Here is a 13,153-nt window from a genome sequence, read left to right as displayed (position 1 = left end):
GATGGGTGAGTTATGGCTAGAGACACTCAGCTTGATCGATTACAACTCATTTGCATGTCATTGCTATGCAATCCGGAGCAGTCGTCTCTTCCCTGAATGTCACACTGTGCTCTGCACTGTGTCAACACCAACCTTCATAACCACGTCATGATGTCATAGCAAGAGTGACTAATAGTCTGAGTGTACATGCGTGTGGGAGAGTTATGCAGTACAGGGCCCAAAAACAGATGCCACCAGGTTCAAGGGGCCCCGTTTCCCCATCTGTAGCCATCTGCTTAAATAGAGTTGTGGATGAGTTAGGGTGGGAGGAAGGAGTCTCAGGGGCATTCAAGGACACAGCCTCACTAAGAAAATGTGAGTGGGGTACAAAGACTGAGGGAGTGAGGACACATCCATTCAGTCCCTGGTAGAAACACAGGGGCAGTTACATAACAGGCACATTAACAGAGTTGAACTTCTTGGCCGCATATCAGAGAGGACTAACATCCCTGACCTGTACAAGTTAGTGAGACTCAAATGATTCAAAACCCTTTAAACACGAAACAAATCGAAGGCACCGTGACACGTGTTCCCGTGACTCTTGTAACCTCGCTGTCACAGGCGCGTTGGAGCTTTGATGCCTCTCCTCCAGTGAAAACTTCCATGTGCTCCTCCGTTTGTGCGCCGTCGCTCTCAACACACGAGGACACCTTTGAACTCCTCCTAGGGAATTAAGCAGCAGTTATTCTCTGCTGACGGGCTAATCCGTGACTCAGTATGTGTCTGTCTCTCAGCCTCTCTTTCTCTGTCCTTCCGCGTGAAAGAGAGGATCATAATCGTCAGCACTTCAAAAGCTTGAGTGTGACTCAAACCAATCTTCTTAGGATGTGCTTTACGGGCATGAGAATGTGAAGCTCTTCTTGGTGTCTGGCAGCAGTCTCCTGCACAACTGTGGGTTTTAGGGTTCTGGGACAAGTGCAACGATTTGGGAGGTTTTGGGTGCGAGTATGTGTTTCACTGTGAAAATCTCCTGTGTTGACATGCTTGTCACATCCCTGGCCCTCTTACCGCTCTCCACAGAGGCACGGGGAGATTTACGGATCTGTGTCCTAATATTAAGTGGATTAATCAGGAATGGAGAGTCAAGGTTGTCATAAATATGAATGAGGTTTTATGAGGCGGGGGTAAGACATGCTTCATGTGCACACTGTGCCGGCTATTAGGAGTTTATCAGTGCAGTGTATTAAGACCAATAACCTCAAATTAGAGGCCAGGACACATAGTCAATCTTAATGATGCATTGGAAAGGGGTTAAACCCAAAGGTAATGTGGACCAGCTGGCCTGCCTACACAACTCACTGACCGTGGGCATAATCCAATTGTCTTTCACACCTCCGGGAGAAAGGACTGCTGGGTATTTTGCAGCATAAGTTTGACAATTTTTCTGCCTTATTGTCCCTTTCTGTGATATTTGTGGACTAATAGATATTGAAAGAACAGCAGAGCAGAATTGCTTGAGCAAACAATGTGCTAGCTCTCACTGTTAGCCTGGAGGACAGTGCTGTGCTCCAGTCCACACATCCAGCTGATAAAACCTGGATGCCACCCATCACTCCCCAAGGAGAAAATGCCACATGCTCCCATCAATCTCACAGCACTACCAGGGCCTGGTAATATTTTTTTTCTATAATGGAAAATGGTCTACATCTAAACATTTCTAGAGGAAAAACACATATTTGTCTATGCAAAAATGTGCTAAATCCAGCTGTTCTGAAACATCTGTTTCGTCAGTGTCTGCACATACATATTCTCTGCTCCTTTAGCTCTTACCACAAGTAATGACAGGCATTTGTGTGAGATGAATCTACATCAGAAAGAGCACCAATTCCTCACCAGCCGCGGTATCTCTGAGCATTAGAGAAGTGGTCTTGGTCGTCACTCCCCAGGAAAGATCAAGTTTTCATACCAGTGAGTCCAGTCTGTGCAGCAATCCATGCCGTCACTCATGCAGTACAGCTTTAAACTAGTCTGAAATCATTACATCCAAGCCACCACCATGACAACCTCCCAGATGGACTGATAGGGGAAGGAAGATGAGAAAAGTGGGATGAAGCCCTGTGGAAAATGGATTTTCTTTAAGCGGCATTAATCAAATTGACTACAGAAAGGGCAACATCCGTTCAATGGATTTAATACCGCATATTAAATGAAGACAAAAGCATGAGAAGCTCACTTTGAAGGATGATGATGGGAACAATCAAAAGTTGATGCCATTTAGGTGATATGCAAATGTCTCAGAGTGAAATCATTTGAACAAAACTCCCCTAAAGGCATTACTCACATTCACGCCTGAATAAATGATTAATTTTGTGGGATATAATCTTAAAACGCTTTTAGAAACTGCAGCTGAAGTCAATATATGCAACCTATCTGCGTGTGTGTGGGTGTATTGGTTCTGGCACATGTGGACTGCTGCTGCTGGAGTGAGGACACTGAACAGACCGAATCGAACGAGGAGACTTAAACATATTCAGACAAACATTGTGGAACTGCATAGGTAAAAAAAGAAGCGCTTCAGCTGGTATCATCACCGCTTCATTAGAATTTCAAATATGATGGAAAACAAGACTCACGTGTGCTCACAGTGGTTGCATGGAGAGACAGAGAGCTCAAGCTACAGTGAGGACAGGAGCCATCACACATCTCAGTTTATTCAAACAAAATGTCACATGTGAATTTACTAGATCAACATGGAGATAACATTTTCTTAAATCTAGACATTCACTAAGGCAAAGATTTGCAAATATGGTAATTTCTTACTAAGTCTTTGAACAGCTGTGTTTGTGTCAGTTTGAATGTGTACACCTATGTGTGTATGGGGGCGTTTGCATGTTTTCCCACAGTCGAAAAAACAAGTTAATGGGTGTACGCCCCATCTCGCCCAGTGTCAGTGCCTCAGTTAGGACCAATTGAGAAAGACAGTGATCAGGAGGACCTTGTATTTCCTTGTTTACAGGATGACATGGTTGAATGTGAAACTCTGAGAAGAGGAGGCGAAATGAATGCATATGTCTCTTAAATTAGTGAATCAGTGCCTCACATTCAAACATGGAGGGGTATTGATTGAATCAAGCCCGTGAAAAACTATTGCCTTGTAACAGAGTGATGCCTGGATGGAGGTTAAGACAGACTGAAGAGCAGAGACTGAAGATCATCAGGAAGGAGACACAAGCCTGCGATTGGTGGAAAAGGCAAGAGTTTAAAATGTGATCATTTGCATCCTTGAAATGGCAGCAAAAGACAGAAATAGCTGAAAATAAACAAGATTAACAGTTATCCTACTGTGTTCTACAATTGTATCTGAACATTCAATTAAAAAAACTTGTATGCTGAAATATTGTTTGTTTGACTTTCTCCACCTTTCAAGGTCCCCAATACAACAAACAGTTAAAGCTGCAAAACCTACAGAAGAGCCTGTTTGGAAAATACAGAAGAAAACCTGATAGGAGGCATTAAACTGAATGTGGCCTTCCTGAAAGAAACATGAAACATTTATTACCATAAGAGTTGGGGCTAAACCTTTTATTTCTGGTCTCACGGACTGAGACCAGAGGATCCGACCGAGACACAGCGACAAAGACAGGAGGAGGGAAAATAAATGGACAAATAGATAAAAGTGCCGGGGAAAAGAAAGTTAATTCCATATATTTCAGCAGGGCTGAGAGGTGAAGAAAGAGACAGCCATTTCTGACTCGGATGAACGTTAGTGGTGCACATGGGTCAATCCAGAGACCTTTCGGCAAACATTTAGTGTAGGTTCTAATCTAGATCATTTATAATTTATATACTTTCACCCCCTCATTTTTGTTATGACTTTGATTTCTGGATGTTAATGCACAAGACAGCTCCTCCAGAACTACTTCCTCCATGTCCTCATTAGCTCCTCAGGTGGATCTGGTTCTGCTGCCTTTACAGTTTGAACTTGTTCATTCTCTTATGACTCTCGGTTCCCTGGGGCCTCCTGCTCCTCATCTGCATGAAAATAAAATACATGAACTCACAAAGATGATCTTAAATTGGACAGTCTTTCTTATGTCATATACAAAGTATGCCATTTGATCTCCTTGGTGGAAAGATGGAGATTTAAGAGATATTGAGCACAAAGGGAAATAGAACACAAATAAAACATAGACACGCAGGGGATATCAGAATAAAAATCATCTTTTCTCTTAGAAAAGGAATAATGTAAGTTACGAGGAGCATGTCTCTGAGCAGGCCTTCACTCAAGAGATCTCATTGCACACAGGTTTATTTTTTATTAACACTGAATTCCGATGGCTCCCTGCGACGTAATTAACAATTGCAGCCAATCACGCAGATATTAAGTGTGCAGCCTGATGCAGGTTCAGATCATAATTTCAATGTGCTGCTCTCTCTGGCATGCAACAAAATTATACAACTTTATGACTATACCTTTCCTAGACAGTGTGACAGTGTGCAGAGCCAAAACAAGTAAATGGCTGGTAGGGGAATGTCAAGATAATAATGTGCCCAAGTGAATTTGATATTTTTTTAATCAAATGTTCGTCCAAACAAAACCTAGGTTGTAAGAGTAATGCGAAGATTATTGGACAGTTTAATGATAAATTCCATCCAACCATTAGCATGTCACTTTTTCTTAAGGGTCGTGTGAAAGCTGGAGCCAATCCCAGCTGTTATTGTCTGAGAAGTGAGGTACAACCTGAACAGTCGCCAGCCCATCACAGGGCCAACAACCATTCACACCCACATTCACAGCTATGGCCAAGTTACAGTCTCCAGTTAACCTAACCCCAATTGAACTGTGGATGAAAGCCAAAGCCACAGTACAATGATAATTATTTAGTAGGAACTTAGAGGCAGCGAGGAGAGAAGGACAGGAGAGAAAGATATTAAAAGGAGGAATGTGTAAGATATTAACCATTGAAAAGGAAAAACATGGCTATGCTCAGATTAAACTAAACTCACGTCTCATTATAGCCAGAAATCCCTTATTACAATCTACTACATCCACTTAAAGGCAACCAGTCATATACAATAGCATCTACCCATCTATACATGCTCCCAAGGGCTGTCACTCAACTGCTATAGTGTTGTGACAAAGTGACTAATAAGACCAATGAGAAAGGATATTAAATGTTACTCATCCATTTTAATCTCAGTACTAAGAACTTGAAATATACAGTGTGATTTTTATTGTGGGTGGGCAAGTTGTCCTTGGATACAGATGAGTGATTGACAGCTGTCAGTTAAACTGACCTGAAGGTGCCCTCCACTGCGTCTGGAACACATTTCTGCTACTTTGGCGGGTCAAACCTAAAAACACACAGGAAGAAGATCCTGTTGTAACAAACACATACAATACATTTTTATTTAGCTTATAATGATTCTGCATTCAACTTAAAAGTCTCATAACCCAATTCAAGAATCCATTGTTTCCCCACCAATAACCTCTTTAAAATGTATACAGAAACATTCCCATGCTTAGCAATTCTGTTCCATCATCACAGTCTCTCTCCTCTGTCCATATGGCACGTTGTTCTATTTTTCCTGTCATTCTCGCTGCACCAGGCTGCAGGAGCCAGTACAACCACTTTCATTTTCATCAGTGGCTCTTAAGCTCCTGCAGAGAATGTCCGCTGCAGCTACGTCTTATTTCTGGACCTTTTTTTTGGCTGCTGAAATGAGTGCAAGTTAAATTTTCCGCTCCAACATGTCCAATTCACTTTCAACGTTGCATCTTTTAATCCTCAACAACTGCCTCATTGTCTCTGTCAGACCCCATCAGGCTCTGGGAAACTCTCCTCCCTCCCTCACCCCCAGGTTGTTGGAAGCAGTAACACCACTCGTTGTAGGACAGCTTGCCGACCCTGAAGGACTCTCACAGGAGAGGAGTTGGAAGAGAGGCTTCATGCACAGCTCATTCTTGTCCAGGTCGATGGTGCTCATCTCTGCTAGGTCCAGCAGGAGGTCAAAGTTCATCCATCCCAGTGTGTCAATGTCTAGAAGGCAGTTCGGACAGAGGAGGGTTGGGGTTAACTCATGACAATGTCCTAAGAACTAGTAGTATTTTGGATCAAGCCAGTCTAACCTTAAAATTAATCTTCAGAATCAAACCAAGAAACGTCATAAACTTGCACCAGAAAGAAAATGTTTCATAGTGTTGGTTCGATGTATTTGATTCCTTTTGTGACAATATCCTAACACAAACCAAATTGAAATAAATGGGAAAACACTATTCTATAAAAGCTTTGGCTTTTCAGTTAAGTGGCACTTTCATGTTTATCCATTTGGTGATTCACATTAAACCAGCACATATGAGCTGTTCATTATATAAAGTTATACTAGCACCAACTATCATGTTTTTTCTGTGACTTTCAAACCAGGTCAGAAAGACATGTTAGGCATACATGCTTATACTTATACTTATAATCTGATATTAAAAAAATAACCCTGGATAAATAGCCTCTGTGTGAGTGCTTTTACAAAGCACTGAGTAATTTAACTCATCTAAATTCAAGTGGAAAGACCAACTGCCTAATGCCCTTAAAACAGATTCAAAATAGACTCAAACGTTCACATGAAAAACAAAACATGCAAACAAAACAGTATTTATCCATCGCACCGTTAATTGTCTCTTGCTTTTACTGCACTAGTCTGACTTAATGTTCAAATGACACATGTTCGTCTCCCGATGTGAAAACACTTCAGTGTCTAGTGACTTCTCCTAAAATCAAACAGCACAACACTTGACAGCAGATAGAAAGTAGAACACTAGAGGGCAGTAATGCAAAATAAAAAAGTCAATGAGCAAAAAGTAGTCGCCCCCTTCATGCCAATGTTGTTTTGTTTAAAGAGCTATCCCGAGTCATTGTATTTTAACACTGTATGAAATGAGGTGAAGGGGTTCTGGGGCAGAGGCTGAAACTGGGACAAAGATTTACAGTCAGAGCAGCACATGATGTACTCACGTCCTGTGGCAGAGTCAGAGCTGGTAAAATATTTTGCGTTTGCTGGTGTGAGTCTGCCCCGAGCAGCTCTTTGTCCTGTGTTTGTGTCATCGCATTTCACACAAACTCAAAAACATTCTCACAATCAGGTCTAACACACAGATGATATTGCCGTCATTGCAGAATATTGCAGAATTTCTAAATAACCTCTTTTTCTCTATTAAATCTCCAAATTATTTTCAACACAAAACACACCGTCTTGACAGTTACCATAGGAACACAATCTGAAAAATATATCTGACCTACACATTCGGTTTGTGTGTGTTTGTGTACACACTCGTTTTTGTTACTTCTGTAGGACCTCATAAACATTGACCCCGTCACTGGGACCAGAGCCTGATTCCGATGAGGTAAAACATCTCTCATGTCCTGGTTGAGGTTAGTGATAAGATGTGACTTGTTGTATAGGTGTATGTTAGTTAGGTATGAAACTAGAAATATAATGTGACGCAAGAAGTGAATCATCAGAAGCACAATCATTTCAAATCAAAATGATAACTAACCCTACTGTAATCTACTCTCAGCAGCTCAATATACATAATGCAGGATTTGAGCTGAGCTAAGGAAGTTGATTGTTCCATTGAATGTTCCCTTTAGCTCCTGCAGTCTCTCCCCTTGACAATCGCCAGTGTTTAGTCACAAACGTAATTTGTTCACCCATTTGCTCGGCTTGTTGCTCCTGTGATTCTCCTGCTGCTCCCTCCCTCCCCTCATCCTTGCCTCTCGACTCTCTTCAGACTTTGCACTGAGGGCTGCGATGAGTCTCAGAGGGGCCCCCGTTGTCTGATTCACTTGGCATGACCCAGATTGTTTGTGACAGGCACACAGCACTGCTGCCTGTGATGGAGGTCCTTTTGCTGGGCAGTGAGTCAGAAAGGAGGGGCAGAAACCATTTGCACACTGGGGGGCACACACACAATGGGACAAGATACGCAGAGACAACATGTCGTGTTAAGCGTTTCTTTCAGCGGCTCAGCTGGGGTCAGGCCTGGCTCAAAGATGTCAGAGTCAGACGGAGGACTGACATCAAAGTTGTTCCAAAGGGAACGCATGAGGAACACTTGTACATTCAGAGCACAAGGGGGCTTAGTGGTTAACAGAGACCTTCAATAGAGGCCCCATGTGATGGGAGGCATTCACCCTGCTGAAGTCCTCTTGAATGAGACAATCTGCACCGAAGAGCCCTGAGGGGACCAGACTGTGGCTGATCGTGCACTCTGCGAGATGACAGAGCAAAAAACAGAGCTCTCCACACATACCCATACTTACAGATCATAGGCAGGGGACAAGAAGACAGAGGGACATACAGAGTATTTTGTGAGACAGATAAAGCGACAGATCGACAGAGGGACAGGCAGAAAGATATGATAGATAGATAATGTTACAACAATAGTCTTCCATTTATAGTAAAAATAAAGAGATAGAAAACTGATTTTGAGACTTTCTTTGTATTATTTGAAAATGTACAAGGCAAGAAATTATAATTATTCCTCTTCACAAGTGACCGCTTTGATATTCTTTCTTCTGGACACTTGAAATGTGAAGAATAAACGGTTATTATTCTCTAACACTGTTACTAAATTACCTCAAATGTCACTTTGGTATTCCATTATTGCAATAACTCCATTCTTGGTCCCGTCTGGACCGGACAGCGTCGTGTTCGTTGATTCGAGGTTCAAGTGGGAAAGGCAATGATTAGACAAATTCAATGTTAACAAGTTTATTGTATATGAACAATACTTACAGGGAGTCTCTGGGGTTCTGCCGGACACGTCACCAGGTTCACTGGATCATGTCGAGAAGAAGCTCTCATACATGCTAATTCCACAGTATTTATAATCAGAAACAGAGGCGGTTCTTTTTCTTTGAGGGAATTCAGTTATTGGCCAGATGTATACTGTTTCCTCAAAGTACAGTTTTTGGCAAGCACATCACTTTCAACTGACCAGGTGTCCCACTACTGTGGCCTTGGCCAACAGGGAGCCTGCTACATAGGAGAGACACAGATTAGACACAGAAGAAGATTTCATATCTTTTTCTCACCAAGTTTCATGAAACACCTCTTTGTATTAATTCTGGCATGACCGTGCTTGTTGTGCAAACTCTGCAGAGCCTAACATTACAAAGACTCAATGGCAACTCCAGTCTGAGAATTTCATTATTTCATATCTCAAGATGAATTTCCATCCCACACTCTTCTCCGAATTGTATTTTGCAGTCAGATTGACACTTTAGATTGACACTTTTTCATGTGCCTGGTTATCAGTCTGTGCTCTGGGACTGACCCTGCGTCTGAGTCAAAAAGATTAGTTACACAGGTTACAGTGACAGTTTATACTTTGTATTGTGCAGTATTGATAATATAGACTATACACCTAATATTTATTCACAGGATATAGGTAAAATATAGTCACAAGATACAGAGAAACATAGATATCTCAACAGAAGCATGCACTTTTCGGACATGTGTGTTGATTTAATCTCTATGGTAATTTGTCTGTGGTGTCTGTGGTGTGTGCTGATGCATTATTCAGCCATTTTACATTTGATTTTTAAAAGATAATTACTCATGTGCCCCTGACACATTTAGGACACTGTATTTTTCTGTTAATGATGTGAGCCTGGCTTGAGTCGTGACCCATCCCATCATCTCTTTTTATTCCTTTCAGTTGATGCCACAGCTCTCTGCTTATTTCACGACAGAGGAGAACCCGTGGTCCAGTGCAGAATCATCAGCAGTATGAAATCAATGTGAAATGCCATGAGCAAATGTATATTGCCCCACGATGATGACTCCAGTTACTGTGTCCCTCTGAGAAATATGGCTGCCGCAATAAATCGTAATTCATGTATCATTGCACATGCACATGCTGGTGGTCCCATGTTGGTCAACCATTCACACCAAAGCCACACATGCCCGGTCCATATGAAAAATATAGTTTCTTGCTCACTGGATTTAAATCAACCGCAGAGCCTCTTTGAGGTTTAGTAAGCTTTAGCTTAATAGGATGTTTGAATACATGTAAACCTAATCACCTTGCCGATAGTGAAGCAGAAGATAAACAAAGAGCAAACACTGTGAAACAGGACAAGAGAGAACTGGTGAGACGGGGTATTCATCTTTGCAGCCAAGATGTACCGGTCATCCATCTGCCCCTTTATGCAGAAGTGTCACAGTGAAGTATACGAATAAGAACAGAGCACTGAAAGGAGAGGGGGGGATGACACGGAGATGGATCGAGAAATAGAGAGAAAGAGGAGAAAAATCAGCAAAAAAGCTTTTTAAACAACCAGAGAACAGCGCTGGGTACCTGGTTCCAATATGCTCTTGGTTTGGCCTCTATCCAACTCCTGGATTTAATTAATTTCTGAATATAAGTAAAGAAAATGAAAAGATATGAAAACACTAATGCTCTGCAGATTTAGACTGCCTTAAACCTTCCATCCATCAAAATGAAAACTAGAATTACCACGCTGCCGTTGCATGCCTCTGCCAACCAGTGCAGTTTCTATGTACATGTTTAATCATTTGTTTTTCATATAAAAGGTCACTCTGGCCTTTACCTTTGAAAACCGAAGCACAATAACGTGAGGTCATTGTGACCTTGACCTTTGGCCACCGAGTTGCATTATATTGTAGGCAAGTCATTAGAGTAGTTTTTGCAAAATCCTGCTGACCAACCAACAAACTGACAGGTGAAAACATGATGGATGACAGGATGATGGGGCTGAAAGTGAGAGGGAAACAGAAGAGAGGAAGGCGGTGTATGTAGGTGTCGCAGGACTTCATTTACACCCAGGAGGAAGCTGCGGTTAACAGTCAGGCTGCAGGGCTGTGTATTTCTCAACAAACACACAGTATTGATCTGATCCACAAGTCAGATATCAAACGCTGGATCATGGCTGGGAATTACCCTCATGCCTCTCCTGCCTGCCCTCTACCCTCACTCCCTCACTCTGTCTCTCATGTAGTATTTGTTTACTTGGATCGATAGGGAAATGGCAGTAAACAAAGCAGAGAAAACACAAAGCGATATGTTTCTCACTCAAACTCGGATCTGGTCACATTTGGAACTGTTTGGACTTATGCATTCAACTATACGAGCGATCCAACTCCAACGAAGAAACAACCCAAACAATCAAGCTTGTAATCATCCCCCCCCTGCATTCATAAGCTATAACACTTATTTAGAGTTGTAGATAAACTTAACCTGCATGCCTTTAGAAAACCAGGGTTTGAACCTCAAGCTCTCCTGCAGTGCTGATGGAAATCACCTGGATACTGAAGGGACATCAGGGCATTTTTAGTGGATTAGTGTGTCGATAGTGCAAACGCTGCTCCTCAGTCACACAGGCTGAACTGAAACTGGATTTAAGAAACCACTCCTGATTCAGAAAATTCTCTATTATCCACTTATATACTATATTCTCTCTCAGAGCTTCTTAAACGACCCCTAAAGTCCCAGGGTCTCACCACGGTCTGGTTGCACAATGTGGTTACAGTCTGAAAAGCTACAATGTGCAGTGGCCATTATTCTGCTTCAGACACACTGTAGAGTTAGATTGATCAGCGCTGGGCTTTTAAGGCAGATAAAGAAGATGCACATACATGCTCCCAGTGTCAATAAAGTCATGTGACAACAGGAGAAAGAATGAAAAAGACGAACAAGAAAACTTTGGTCATCTATTACTATTTGCCAACCAAAACTCCTTGTCCGAATATGAAAGATCAGCCCCCAGGTTGTGTAATGTGACTGTATTAACAGATTTAGGTCCCCACAACGTGAGTAATAACCGGAGCACAAACACAAAAACACACACACAAGCTGATTAGCAGGCGAGCTAATGCTTCATAACCTTTTACATTTTTACATTCCATTGTAAATATCACCCTGTTGCTCTTTTAAGAAACTTCCGCCAATAAAAGATAATGACGAGACGATGATAAAAAAACTTAACAAGACATTTAAGTACTTTTGACTTTCAGGTTAGGGTGGCGGAAGAAGTAAATCTAAACAAAGTTATTATCTCACCATAAAAACTGAGAGACTCATCTTCTCAGTCTGGTTTGGTCTCAGTCGCTCACCTTTCACTGATAAGGCAGCTCAGGATCTCCAACTTAAAACTACACAACATCCAGCATGGATCATTAAATCCTCATATGAGGACCTTATAAAGAATATCACTTGTTATTTATCTTCCCTGAACAGATGTGTCCGGTAGGCAGTCATGTAGACACACAATTACACACAAAGATGCCCAGTGACATTTTAGTTTGCACTAAAGTAATTGACATACTTTAGTGCAAACCTAGTAGAAAGCAAAAAGCAAGATGGACTACTTAGAATAATTATAGTAATAAATATAGTTAAATAACATTATCGATTTCAGCTTCAGGTAAATCAAGGGTAAGAAATTGTTTTGGACTATATGAGAAAATTGAGATGGTTTATGTAAATTCTACCTCAGATGGTGTCACAGCTATACATAAAGATGTGTAAACACGTTATACAAAAAAAACAAAAACATCCTGCACAAAGCCTTAACTTTCCTCAAACTGTATTTTCAGTTAAAGAAAACTCAATTCAATCTCTCTGCACCCTTCACCTCCTCGACAGTGCTGCTATTGTATTTTTATTTGAATATGTTGAAAAAAGAACGGTGCTGTGTTCACATCATATTTAATTACCTGTCGGCAGGCAGGGACGAGGTGAGAGAGAAAACCCAGGAGATAGATCACCTCCCCCTGTTACTGTCGGCATACTGAAAACATCTCAAATGGTCTTTTACAACTCCCTCTTTCAGGGGTTATATTGTCTCAATTTATCATCCAAAAAACAAAGAGGAGTGAAACGGGAGAGGACAGTCACTCACTTTCCTTCCTCTCTATTTAAAGCATGCATGTGTGTTTAACAGCAGCTGTAGCTCTGTCCCTAGACCATAATTCTGTTATCATTGTGTCACAGTGAAGGTGACCTGAACAATAGAGGACATACGGTGAAAGGACTGAACACTTCAGAAGTTACAATGAGTTACGAGGAATATTTAACATAAGATCCTTTATTCATAAGAGTAGAGGAGGCCTTCAGATCAACACACAGGGCTGGACTGAAGCTGAGAGCACG

General features: G+C 41.6%; 1 long non-coding RNA gene across 1 annotated transcript in view; it reads right to left on the bottom strand.

The window, feature by feature from the left end:
* Positions 1 to 5,286: 5,286 nt before the first annotated feature.
* LOC133958314 (uncharacterized) overlaps positions 5,287 to 13,153 on the bottom strand; it is a 44,305-nt gene continuing 36,438 nt past the window's right edge. The window contains exons 2-3 of the long non-coding RNA XR_009921669.1: positions 5,836 to 6,020; positions 5,287 to 5,334 (exon numbers count right to left, since the gene is read on the bottom strand). This is a non-coding gene — a long non-coding RNA (uncharacterized LOC133958314). The remainder of the gene's footprint in view (positions 5,335 to 5,835; positions 6,021 to 13,153) is intronic.

Source organism: Platichthys flesus, chromosome 8 (assembly GCF_949316205.1).
Source record: "Platichthys flesus chromosome 8, fPlaFle2.1, whole genome shotgun sequence".
NCBI classification, from domain to species: Eukaryota; Metazoa; Chordata; class Actinopteri; order Pleuronectiformes; family Pleuronectidae; genus Platichthys; species Platichthys flesus.
This window is presented reverse-complemented; position numbering and strand designations above follow the sequence as displayed.